The sequence below is a fragment of the Vicia villosa genome, linkage group LG4, assembly GCF_029867415.1.
Source record: "Vicia villosa cultivar HV-30 ecotype Madison, WI linkage group LG4, Vvil1.0, whole genome shotgun sequence".
Taxonomy (NCBI): Eukaryota; Viridiplantae; Streptophyta; class Magnoliopsida; order Fabales; family Fabaceae; genus Vicia; species Vicia villosa.
Genome location: NC_081183.1, coordinates 56720341 through 56732107, shown reverse-complemented (window position 1 = coordinate 56732107; position 11767 = coordinate 56720341).

Genomic DNA, 11767 nt, shown 5'->3' with positions numbered 1-11767 from the left:
AAGATTTTCAAAAATCAAATTAGGGTGTGTTCTTGGCGCCATTTTTTGTTCAGGAGATTCAAATGATTCATTTTAAAATATAATTAAACCAAAGCGTGTATATTACAAGCTGCGCGCGCAGCTCAGTTGGCAAGTGTTTTAGTTGGTGACCTCAAGGTCACGAGTTCAAGTCCCTATGGGACCAAACCCTTCTTTTTATCACTTATTTTCTTTGGTTTTTTTACACAACTTCAACCATTAATTCAACCAATCAAATTAACTCATTTTTTATTCATTTTTTGCACACTTCTTATTTAATATACCTATTTTGACAATATTAAAAAAAATCACAAAAAAGGATTTATTTAATATGTTTTTGATTAGGTTTAAAATGACATATTTTAAGTGTTTTCAAATACTTTAAATATTGTTTTTTTCATTTAATTTTCAAACCTAATCACTTGTAAATATTTTTTGATCAAACCCTAAATCACTTAGGTCTTAATTGAGTATTAAAACTTGTTTTAACTTAATTAAGTTGACTTTTGTCAAATTCAAATCGTTTTAAAACAAGCGATCGCATTCTTCTCAAAAACGATAAACCATTTCTTTTTGAAACTATTGATTAAACTTTTTTAATTGATCAAATGATTTTCAAAACAGTGGGGCCTCTCGAATATTAGAGAGTGTAAGTCCCATTTCTTTTCCTTTTGTACAGTTTTTTTTAAAAACAATAAAACTTCTTCAAATTAAAACTTTTTCAAACAGTTTTCAAAAGCGAAACAACGCGTCTGTAAATAAACAATCAACCATGTTTTGTAAATAAAACACGGGCCTCCACGTAGGTATAAGTCCCAAGCCCCTTTTGTACATACCCATTCCTGTACATGAAATTAGGTATTTCATTGTACACACACCTTTTTGTACATATCTCAATCAGTTTGATTTTTAACTTTGAATAACAAACCAAAAATGAAGGTTTTCTTTAAATCTTCCCAAAAATACCATGGGCCTCCATGTAGGTATAAGTCCCAAGCCCTTGTGAATACCTGTTTACATAGCTGTGAATAAACTCAAGCGGACCTCTCCCCGAGTGTAAGTCCCGAGCCCCTGTGTATACAAATGGATCATGCTTACAGGTATATTTCCTTCATAAACTCCATTATATACACACACTTTGTCATATATATAATTGTTCATGTTTGTTAATACTTGTTCATGTTTGTTCATATGTGTGATATGTGTGCTTGTTCAACTTAGTACAACACTAGGTTCCCCATAGCCTCCTATTGGGCTTCGTGCAAAGAATCTCCACTAGTTTGGGCTAGGACATAGAGTATGGTTTCCCGGTGAAATCGCTCTAAGAGCTCAGACCAACTATACCATGCCTCCCCTTGGGCTTTGTACAAACGAGTGACCCTCCCATAGCTTCCTCTTGGGCTTTCAATGCAAGGACCCTGGATTGTCCCTTCCATAGCCTCCTCTTGGGCTTACAATGCAAGGACCCTCGGATAGCCTCCTCTTGGGCTTCGTACAAGGACCCACGGGCTTCTTATAAGCATCCCCAATATCCAAATCAAATACCCTAGGAGATTAGACATGTATCATCTCTATGATAGGAGTATCTCTTCTATATCATCACAAACAATCAATCAATCAAACTTTTTTGCCACAAGGCTGGCTAATCAATCAAACTTTTTTGCCACAAGGCTGGCTAATCAATCAAACAGTTTTGCCACCATACTGGCTGATTAATCAAAGTTTTTGTCACAAGGCTGACTTCATTGAAACTTTTGCCACGAGGCTGGCTGATTAATCAAAACTTTTTGTCACAAGGCTGACTTCATTGAAATTTTTTGCCACAAGGCTGGTTAAACAACAAAAACATCTTTATCATTCTAAGCACCCTAAGTGGCATGGCCCCGGGCTTATAATGAAAAGATTTTCAAACAAAAATCAAACAGATGTATGTGATGATATAGATTAGATACATCGAACATTTAGATGACATTTGTCTCTTATCCTTTGCTTCCACTAGCATAAGTGGGAACTACGATTGCTCTGACTTTCTCAACATCCCTTTGAGAATACGTAGGCACAAGGTCGATCCTTGGCAAACAAAACAAAAAAAACCATTCAAACCTTAGCACCCGTAGACCCCGAGCTACAGATGCTCTGATTCCCTCTAAGGGATATGTATGCAGAGGATCGCGATGATCTTTGCGAGCATAATCAAACAAACACCTTAGGTCCCACCTATTTCACAAGAACCTCTCAATAACATGGAATGAAAAACAAAGCAAAGAAACCTATAGAGTACTATAGATACGTTGGGTGCTAATACCTTCCCTTCGTATAACCAACCCTCTTACCCAAGATCTCTCCCCCACTTTTAGGTTATTGCAGCTTTTTTCCTTTTCCTACTTTGGAAATAATAAAAAGTTTGGTCGGTACAAAAGAAAAATCTTTTTTTGAGCACTCGAGCCCAAAGAAGGCATCAGGTGTCTCATCCCGAAAAAAGACAACGATTTTTCCCCGCGACAGCTTCGTGCAAAGAATCTCCACTAGTTTAGGTTAGGACATAGAGTATGGTTTCCCGGTGAAATCGCTCTAAGAGCTCAGACCAACTATACCATGCCTCCCCTTGGGCTTTGTACAAACGATTGACCCTCCCATAGCCTCCTCTTGGGCTTACAATGCAAGGACCCTAGATTGTCCCTCCCATAGCCTCCTTTTGGGCTTACAATGCAAGGACCCTCGGATAGCCTCCTCTTGGGCTTCGTACAAGGACCCACGGGCTTCTTATAAGCATCCCCAATATCCAAATCAAAATACCCTAGGAGATTAGACATTTATCATCTCTATGATAGGAGTATCTCTTCTATATCATCACAAACAATCAATCAATCAAATTTATCAAACTTTTTTGCCACAAGGCTGGCTAATCAATCAAACCTTTTTGCCACCATACTGGCTGATTAATCAAAGTTTTTGTCACAAGGCTTACTTCATTGAAACTTTTGCCACAAGGCTGGCTGATTCATCAAAACTTTTTGTCACAAGGCTGACTTCACTAAAAGTTTTTTCCACAAGGCTGGCTAAAAAACATCTTTATCATTCTAAGCACCATAAGCGGCATGGCCCAGGGCTTATAATGAAAATATTTTCAAACAAAAATCAAACAGATGTATGTGATGATATAGATTAGATACATCGAACATTTAGATGACATTTGTCTCTTATCCTTTGCTTCCACTAGCATAAGTGGGAACTACGATTGCTCTGACTTTCTCAACATCCCTTTGAGAATACGTAGGCACAAGGTCTTATTCCTTGGCGAGCAAAACTCCTCTCTCAAACCACTCAAACCTTAGCACCCGTAGACCCCGAGCTACAGATGCTCTGATTCCCTCTAAGGGATATGTATGCAGAGGATCGCGATGATCTTTGCGAGCATAATCAAACAAACACCTTAGGTCCCACCTATTTCACAAGAACCTCCACCATAACAAGAATGGAATAAACAAAACAAAGAAACCTATAGAGTACTATAGATACGTTGGGTGCTAATACCTTCCCTTCGTATAACCAACCCTCTTACCCAAAGATCTCTCCCCCCACTTTTAGGTTATTGCAGCTTTTTTCCTTTTCCTCCTTTGGAAATAATAAAAAGTTTGGTCCGTACAAAAGAAAAATCATTTTTTTGAGCACTCGAGCCCAAAGAAGGCATCAGGTGTCTCATCCCGAAAAAGACAACGATTTTTCCCCGCGACAGAAAAATGGCGACTTCACTGGGGACCATCTTTTTATCGTTTCCAAAGAAAGGGTTATTTCTATTTGTTTTGTTTTTATTTTCTTGTTTGGTTCTTTGGTTCTGTTACTTGTGTGGTTCTGTTACAAGTGATACATTATGGACAAATCCTAACCCGGATTAAGTACACATAAGAATTAGGTGGAGGGTATAGTCATGTGCAGGCGCACGTGAGAATCCTTCCGCTCAGTGGAGGTTCCTTGTTTGTAATATATGTTTAGCGAGTTAATTGCGAAGACATTATTGCTTTCATTGAACTGTAGAAGCTGAGTTGGCTGTAGAACCCCAACCCATCATGGCCTTATTAGGTTGTGGTGCAGAAACTATTCAGGTGAAGACTTGGATTAGTTGTCATGCGGAGAACCACACTCAGACGAGTTTTTCTTGAGAATATTACTGGCTCATGAAATTAATTGTGGAAGGCCGGTAATATCCGAAATAAAAATGTAGACTCTGACGTATCAGTAGAACATGTTGTGCAGGTGATTAACTAGAACTATCCCATTTTTGGTTCTCTGACCTCATGCTCGTGACTTTGGACCTGTGAACTTATGCGTTACCATGTTTGCGTCACCATGTTTGTATACCATGTTTGTAGTACCATGTTACCATGTTTGCGCTACCATGTTTGCTTTACCATGTTTGAATATGTGGTATCCATGCATCCATGCATTCATACATTCATTAAAAAACCCATCTTTTTCCATAAAAAACATGATTTTTCCAAAAAATTTAGAGAATTTCCTTTGCAAACATTATAGGATTAAGTTATGGAAAAAAGGTATACCAAAAAGTACGGTTTCAAAGCGCCTGATGTAGAAAGACTGATAGAGTTAGCATCTTTTGTACAAGATCCCTCTGATTTTAGGAAAAGCCATGGAAAGCTTTTGCCTATCTTGAACACTCATGTTGATGAAGGACTTCTCAAAACTCTGGTTCAGTTTTATGATCCCGTCTACCGGTGTTTCACCTTTCTAGACTATCAGTTGGTACCAACCTTGGAAGAATATGCCAATCTTTTGGGTATTCCTGTGTCTGACAAAATACCTTTCAATGGTTTGGAAGCCATTCCTAAGTCACCAGTCATTGCAACAAGAACTCACTTGAAGAAATCTGAAATAGAGAGTAATTGGACTACCAAAGGAAACCTTCCAGGTTTGCCTTCACAGTTTCTAATAAAGAAAGCCTTTGACTTCATCGAGACTGGTAGCATGATAGCTTTTGAAGCTGTACTAGCCTTGCTCATCTATGGGTTGGTTCTGTTTCCCAATATCGACGACTTTGTTGATATCAATGCCATAAAGGTCTTTTTGAATGGAAATCCCGTTCCGACTCTGCTTGGTGACATGTATTTCTCTGTCCATCATAGGAATCACCAAGGTGGTGGAATTATTGTATGTTGTGCACCTCTGTTGTGTAAATGGGTTGTTTCACACTTACCTAAGTCTCCCATTTTCACGGAAAACCAGGAAGGTTTACGATGGTCTCAAAGACTTATGTCTCTTACTAATAATGATATTCATTGGTATACCTTGGCTCGCTGCGGTACAGAAACCATTGAAAGTTGTGGAGAATTCGCCAACGTACCCCTCATTGGTACACAAGGAGGAATTAACTACAATCCGGTCCTAGCCCGACGACAACTCGGGTATGCAAATTCAACTAAACCCATTGGCCCTACAGTGGAAAGCTACTTTTATCAGGAAGGAAATGATCCTCAAGGGTTGAAAACAAAAATGGTGAAAGCCTGGTACGACATCCGATGGAAAGAAAAAGGTGAGATAAAGAACTGTATCGCTACGAACGCCTACATCTGTTGGGTAAAGAAAAGAGCAAGGGAGTTTCAAATGCCTTATGATTATGAAAAACCCATGTTCCCTGTGGTGCCTCAACGACCCAACATTCCCGCTATGGAAGAATACCAAGACACTTTGACCAAGATGAGGATAGAAAAAGACGCTTGGAACGAAAAGTTTCGAAGAACTGATGTGGAAAATAGAAAGTTGAAGAAACAAGTGAAAGAACATGAAGAAACTCTCTATTATCAGGATGGATGGCTCATGAACAAAGATGAGAAGATCCGTCGGAAAGATGCCGCAATCAGAAGATACATCAAAGAAAGCAAGAAGAAGCTTGAAGGCTCAACAAGCAACGCTCCGACTCCTGATGATTGGAAGAATATTGTTGACAAGCTGAGGACTGAAAAGGCCGAGTTGAAAGCTCGCTATGGGAAAGAAATCATGAAGCTCAAGCTGCACAATGCATTTGGTTCTTCGTCTGATGAAGATGCTTAGGATTGTTTAGATTTTCATTTATCATTTGCTTCTGTAAGGAGCTACGCTCCAATGTTGTAACATTTCCCATTATTTCAATAAAAGAATAGTTTGTGTTCAAATGTTTGCAAGGAAATAATCTTTAAAATGTTTGGAAAAATCATAAACTTATTTTTTGCATACATCATTCTGCATATCGAGACTATTGTATAGAGTCTTATCTTTTGGATCTTTCTCCAATAGATCGTCAAGCTGTCGCGTCTCAAAGTTTCTCGACCGCGCTCACAATCGGATCACAGATACAATACTCGTTCAAGCAGAAGAAGAGTAATGGAACACTCTGAACAAGAGAATATTGAGCTCCGTGGTACAGTGACCATCCTTCAGGAAAAGTTGGAAAGTCTCACTACTCTGGTTGACTCCTTAATGGCCGCACAAAATCAGCCGCCGCCACCCAACAGTCAAGCAACGGTAACATCTGAAGTCACTACTCCAGCTTCTACAGTTGCATTCGGTATTCCATCTTTCTCCATTCCAGAAGGTTGGGGCCCGCCTTTCAGCTTTGGTACAGGTTTCCGCCATAATTTCTCTGGGGTTCAAACAGCTACAACTGAAGCGCCTGCTACGCAAGGTTCAGCATTTATTCCACATTCAGGGGTAACTTTTTCCCAAATCACTATGGCACTTTCTCAACCCACTATGACGGTTCCGACTCCTATGGTTCACACTATTCCTTACGGAGACAATGAGATTTATCATGATCAGGGTGATAGCACAAATCAGCGTAATCTTGTGGGAGATCTCCAAGAGCAGTTTAACAAGATTCAGCTGGAAGTCAAAGCTATTTGGGGAAAATATTTGTTTGGAAAGAATGCCCAGGAGCTATGTTTGGTTCCCAGTGTACAGATACCAGCTAAGTTCAAGGTCCCTGACTTTGAGAAGTACAAAGGAAGTTCTTGTCCACAAAGCCATCTTGTGATGTATGCCAGGAAGATGTCTACTTATGCAGATAATCATCAGTTGCTTATCCATTACTTTCAAGACAGTTTGACTGGTGCCGCACTGAAGTGGTACACAGGCTTGGATAGCACTAATATTCGGACTTTCAATGACTTAGGCGAGGCCTTTGTCCGACAATACAAGTACAACTCGGATATGACTCCGGATAGAGATCAGCTTCGATCCATGGCTCAGAAAGACCATGAAGCTTTCAAAGAATATGCCCAACGATGGAGAGAAACTGCTGCTCAGATTAATCCACCGTTAAAAGAGAAAGAGATGACAAAGATCTTCCTGAATACTCTCAGTCCGTTTTATTATGAACGCATGATTGCTAGTGCTCCAAGTGATTTCACTGAAATGGTAAACATGGGGATGCGTCTAGAAGAAGGAGTCCGAACTGGACGTCTGACTAAAGAAGGTGGATCTTCAAGCGGAACCAAAAAGTTTGGAAGTGGTTTCCCAAAGAAGAAAGAACAAAGTGTTGACATGGTATCCCAAGGAAAGCCAAGAGGAAATGTCAACCGTCAACGACAGGTAGCTGCTATCGCACCAGCCGTTAATACAACACCGAATCCGGGTTTTACTCCGCAGTTTCAACAACAACAGCCTCGACAACAGGCTCAGCAGTTTAACAATAATCAGAATCGTGTACAAAGAGCTCCACAGTTTGATCCGATTCCAATGACCTACACAGAATTGTACCCTGCTTTGATTGAAAGAGGTCTTGTTCAAACTAAAGCACCACCACCAGTACCTGAGAAACTCCCATGGTGGTACAAAGCTGAGGTCTCATGCCCTTTTCATCAACGAGCACCTGGCCATGATCTCGAGCATTGCATAGCTTTGAAACATGAAGTTCAGAGGTTGGTAAGATCTAATCTCCTCTCTTTCAGAAATTTGAATCCAAATGTGCAAGCAAATCCGCTGCCCAATCATGGAGGGCATGTTGTAAACATGGTGTATGGATGTCCTGGTCCATACCGAGTCTATAATATCAACTTCTCAAGAGCCGATTTGGTACAAATACACGCTACTCTCTGTCGAGGGCAGAATTTTCGCCAACATCACTATGGTTCCTGTAGCATATGTTGTGTAGATCCTCACGGATGTTCGATTGTGAGAAGAGATCTCCAAGTTCTGTTGGATAATGGTACTATTCAGATCTACAGAAATAGGAATGAAAATGAAGTTAACATGATAGGATGTTATCCGCATGAGCTTTTAGTCTCAGATATCAACTCGGAAATGCCTACAGTTAACGTCATCGTTCCTCATTTCAACATGCCTGAGCGCATGGAAGTTACTTATAACAAGCCGAAGGTTCCTGTTGCTCCGTTGATCATTTGTCTACCTGGACCGGTTCCCTATGACTCTGACAAGGCAGTTCCATACAACTACAATGCAACAATGATAAAGAATGGACAAGAAGTTCCTTTACCTACTCTTTCATCTGTCGTGAATATCGCCGATGTGAGTCGAGTAACAAGAAGTGGACGTGTGTATACTCCACTACCTCCGAAGCAGCCTGTTGCTCCTGCTACCGGACAAAATCCTGTCAATGTTCCAGTGGGAAATCCTGTGGAAACTCCTGTCAGTAATACAAACACTGATGTTGGTCAATCCAGTGGAACCAATGTCAATCCTGACTTTGATGAAATTTTGAAGCTTATCAAAAGAAGTGAATACAAGATTGTGGATCAGCTTATGCAGACTCCTTCAAAGATTTCAATACTTTCATTGCTGTTAAACTCTGAAGCACACAGGGAAGCCCTGATGAGAGTCTTGGATCAAGCTTTCGTCGATCATGATGTGACTGTTGATCACTTTGATGGGATAATAGCCAACATAACAGCTTGCAACAATTTAAGCTTCTGTGATGAAGAACTCCCCGAGGAGGGTAGAAATCACAATCTTGCTTTGCACATTTCTATGAACTGTCAGTCAGACTCTTTGTCCAATGTGTTGGTAGACACCGGATCTTCCTTGAATGTGATGCCAAAGACGACTCTTGCTCGCTTGTCTTACCAAGGAATGCCTATGAAGTTCAGTGGTGTAGTTGTCAAAGCATTTGATGGATCGCGAAAATCTGTTATCGGCGAAGTCAACCTTCCCATGACAATTGGTCCACATACATTCCAAATCACTTTCCAGGTCATGGACATTCAAGATGCTTATAGCTGTCTGTTAGGACGACCATGGATCCATGAAGCAGGGGCAGTAACTTCTACGCTCCATCAAAAGTTAAAATTTGTAACAAATGGAAAATTGGTAACGATAAGTGGAGAACAAGCCTTGATGGTGAGCCATTTATCCAATTTCTCTTTCATTGGTGCTGATGATGTGGAAGGAACTCAGTTCCAAGGTCTATCTTTAGAAGACGAATCTTCCAAAAAGAAAGCGTCAATATCTTCTTACAAAGAGGCGGTAAAAGTAGTGAAAGATGGAACTACCACTGGCTGGGGGCAAGTTGTGATCCCGACCAAGAATGAAACTAGAGCAGGACTCGGATGTTCACCAAACTGCACTAAGAAGGATGAAACCTTTCGTCCGATCAAAGAAACATTCATTAGTGGAGGATTCCTTAATCCAATTCCTCAAGAGGTTAATGTCCTTATTGAAGAATGCATCGAAGAAGGTCTCCCCGATGATGAAGAAGAATGGAAATGTTATCTCAATGACTCGGGATACATATCTCAGGAAGAACCATATCCTCCGTCAGAGAAATCCAAAGGCAAAGAAACTGAGCCTGTTCCTGCAGAGATCTGGGACACCTTGGGACAACCAAGTGGAAAATTTGATTATATGGTGAAATACACTGCACCTGAAAGTTACAAGATTGCGATTGAGGATATCCAACCAACTGGATGGGGAGATTCCTTTGAATATAATAGTCAACCAGAAGAGGTTTATCAGCCCTGTCAATTTTCTCAGCAGCCTGAAATTACTGAAGATTTCAGCTTCAACGCATCTGCCAAGGTTTATAATCCTGAAGATGGTTATCATCACATAAATGCCATTTTTGAAGATGAAGGGGAAGATGATCCCGCAACTGACTCAGAAAGTGTCGCTGACAATGAGTCTCTTCATCCTGAAGACTGGGAAATACATCCTGAAAATTCTGAAGATTGTGACTCATCTTATGCTCTTCAAGAAGTAGAAGAAGACCGTTTCAACTCCACAAAGAACAAGAGTGACAAACCAGGACCTTCAAATCCTGCTCGACCAGCGGTCAATGTCAATACTGAAGATAATTCTGGGGAGAATTTTCCTGAATACATAACACACAGAGGAGTTCGTTGCTACTGGAAAGCTGTCGACGTTCCGAATGTTGTTCGCCGCTCAAAGTAATCACCTCGCTGTTATTTTGACCTCCTGCCTTGCCCAAAGCAGAGAGATGTTTTATAGGGCTTCGCTTTTAAATGTTCCGCCCAAATAACTTTGTGTATAGGGCTTTGTTTTTAAAAGTTTCCCTCTTTGTCCTGCCCAAGACAAATGAGTTTGTGTTTAGGGCTTTGTTTCAAAAATGAATCATAAATAAAGTGTCATTTTGAATTCCCTACATTATATGTTTTATTTTTGTTTTTTCTGGAAATGGTAATCCTAAAAAACCCAAAATAAAAAAAAACTTTTCAAAAAAAATCTGCATACACTCTTGCATTCATAAATTTTCTGAAATAAATATAAATCACATGTGCAGATTTACTATTGATAAACCCATTGAATACAATAACCCCATGCCCTCTCCCAACTTTGAGTTTCCTGTGTTCGAAGCCGAAGAAGAGGAAGAAGAGGAGATCCCGGACGAGATCTCTCGATTACTTAAGCACGAGAAAGAGCCATTCTGCCTCACAAAGAGCCTTTAGAAAAGATCAACTTGGGTTCTGAAGAAGACAAAAAAGAAGTGACCATTGGATCGCTGCTTGATGATGACGTCAAGAGTAAGTTGACAGACCTTCTCAAAGAATATGTTGACGTGTTTGCCTGGTCCTACCAAGACATGCCTGGGTTGGATACCAATATTGTTCAGCATTACTTGCCATTGAAGCCAGAATGTCCGCCAGTTAAGCAGAAATTGCGAAGGACTCACCCTGATATGGCTAACAAGATCAAAGTGGAAGTTCAGAAACAGCTCGACGCAGGTTTTCTTGTCACCTCTGAGTATCCTCAATGGTTGGCCAACATAGTGCCAGTTCCAAAGAAAGATGGCAAAGTCAGAATGTGTGTTGACTACCGTGACTTGAACAAGGCCAGTCCAAAAGATGACTTTCCATTACCACATATTGACATGTTGGTTGATAACACCGCTAAGTTCAACGTCTTTTCCTTCATGGACGGGTTCTCTGGTTATAATCAGATCAAGATGGCTCCTGAATACATGGAGAAGACATCTTTCATCACCCCATGGGGTACCTTTTGCTACAAAGTAATGCCGTTTGGATTAAAGAATGCAGGCGCAACTTACCAAAGGGCAATGACTACTCTCTTTCATGACATGATGCATAAAGAAATTGAAGTTTATGTGGACGACATGATAGCCAAGTCCAGCACAGAAGAAGAACATATTGAATACCTTTTGAAGTTGTTTCAACGATTAAGGAAATATCAGCTTCGCTTGAATCCTAATAAATGTACTTTTGGGGTTAGATCTGGAAAACTCCTGGGTTTCATTGTCAGCCAAAGAGGTATTGAAGTAGATCCCGAC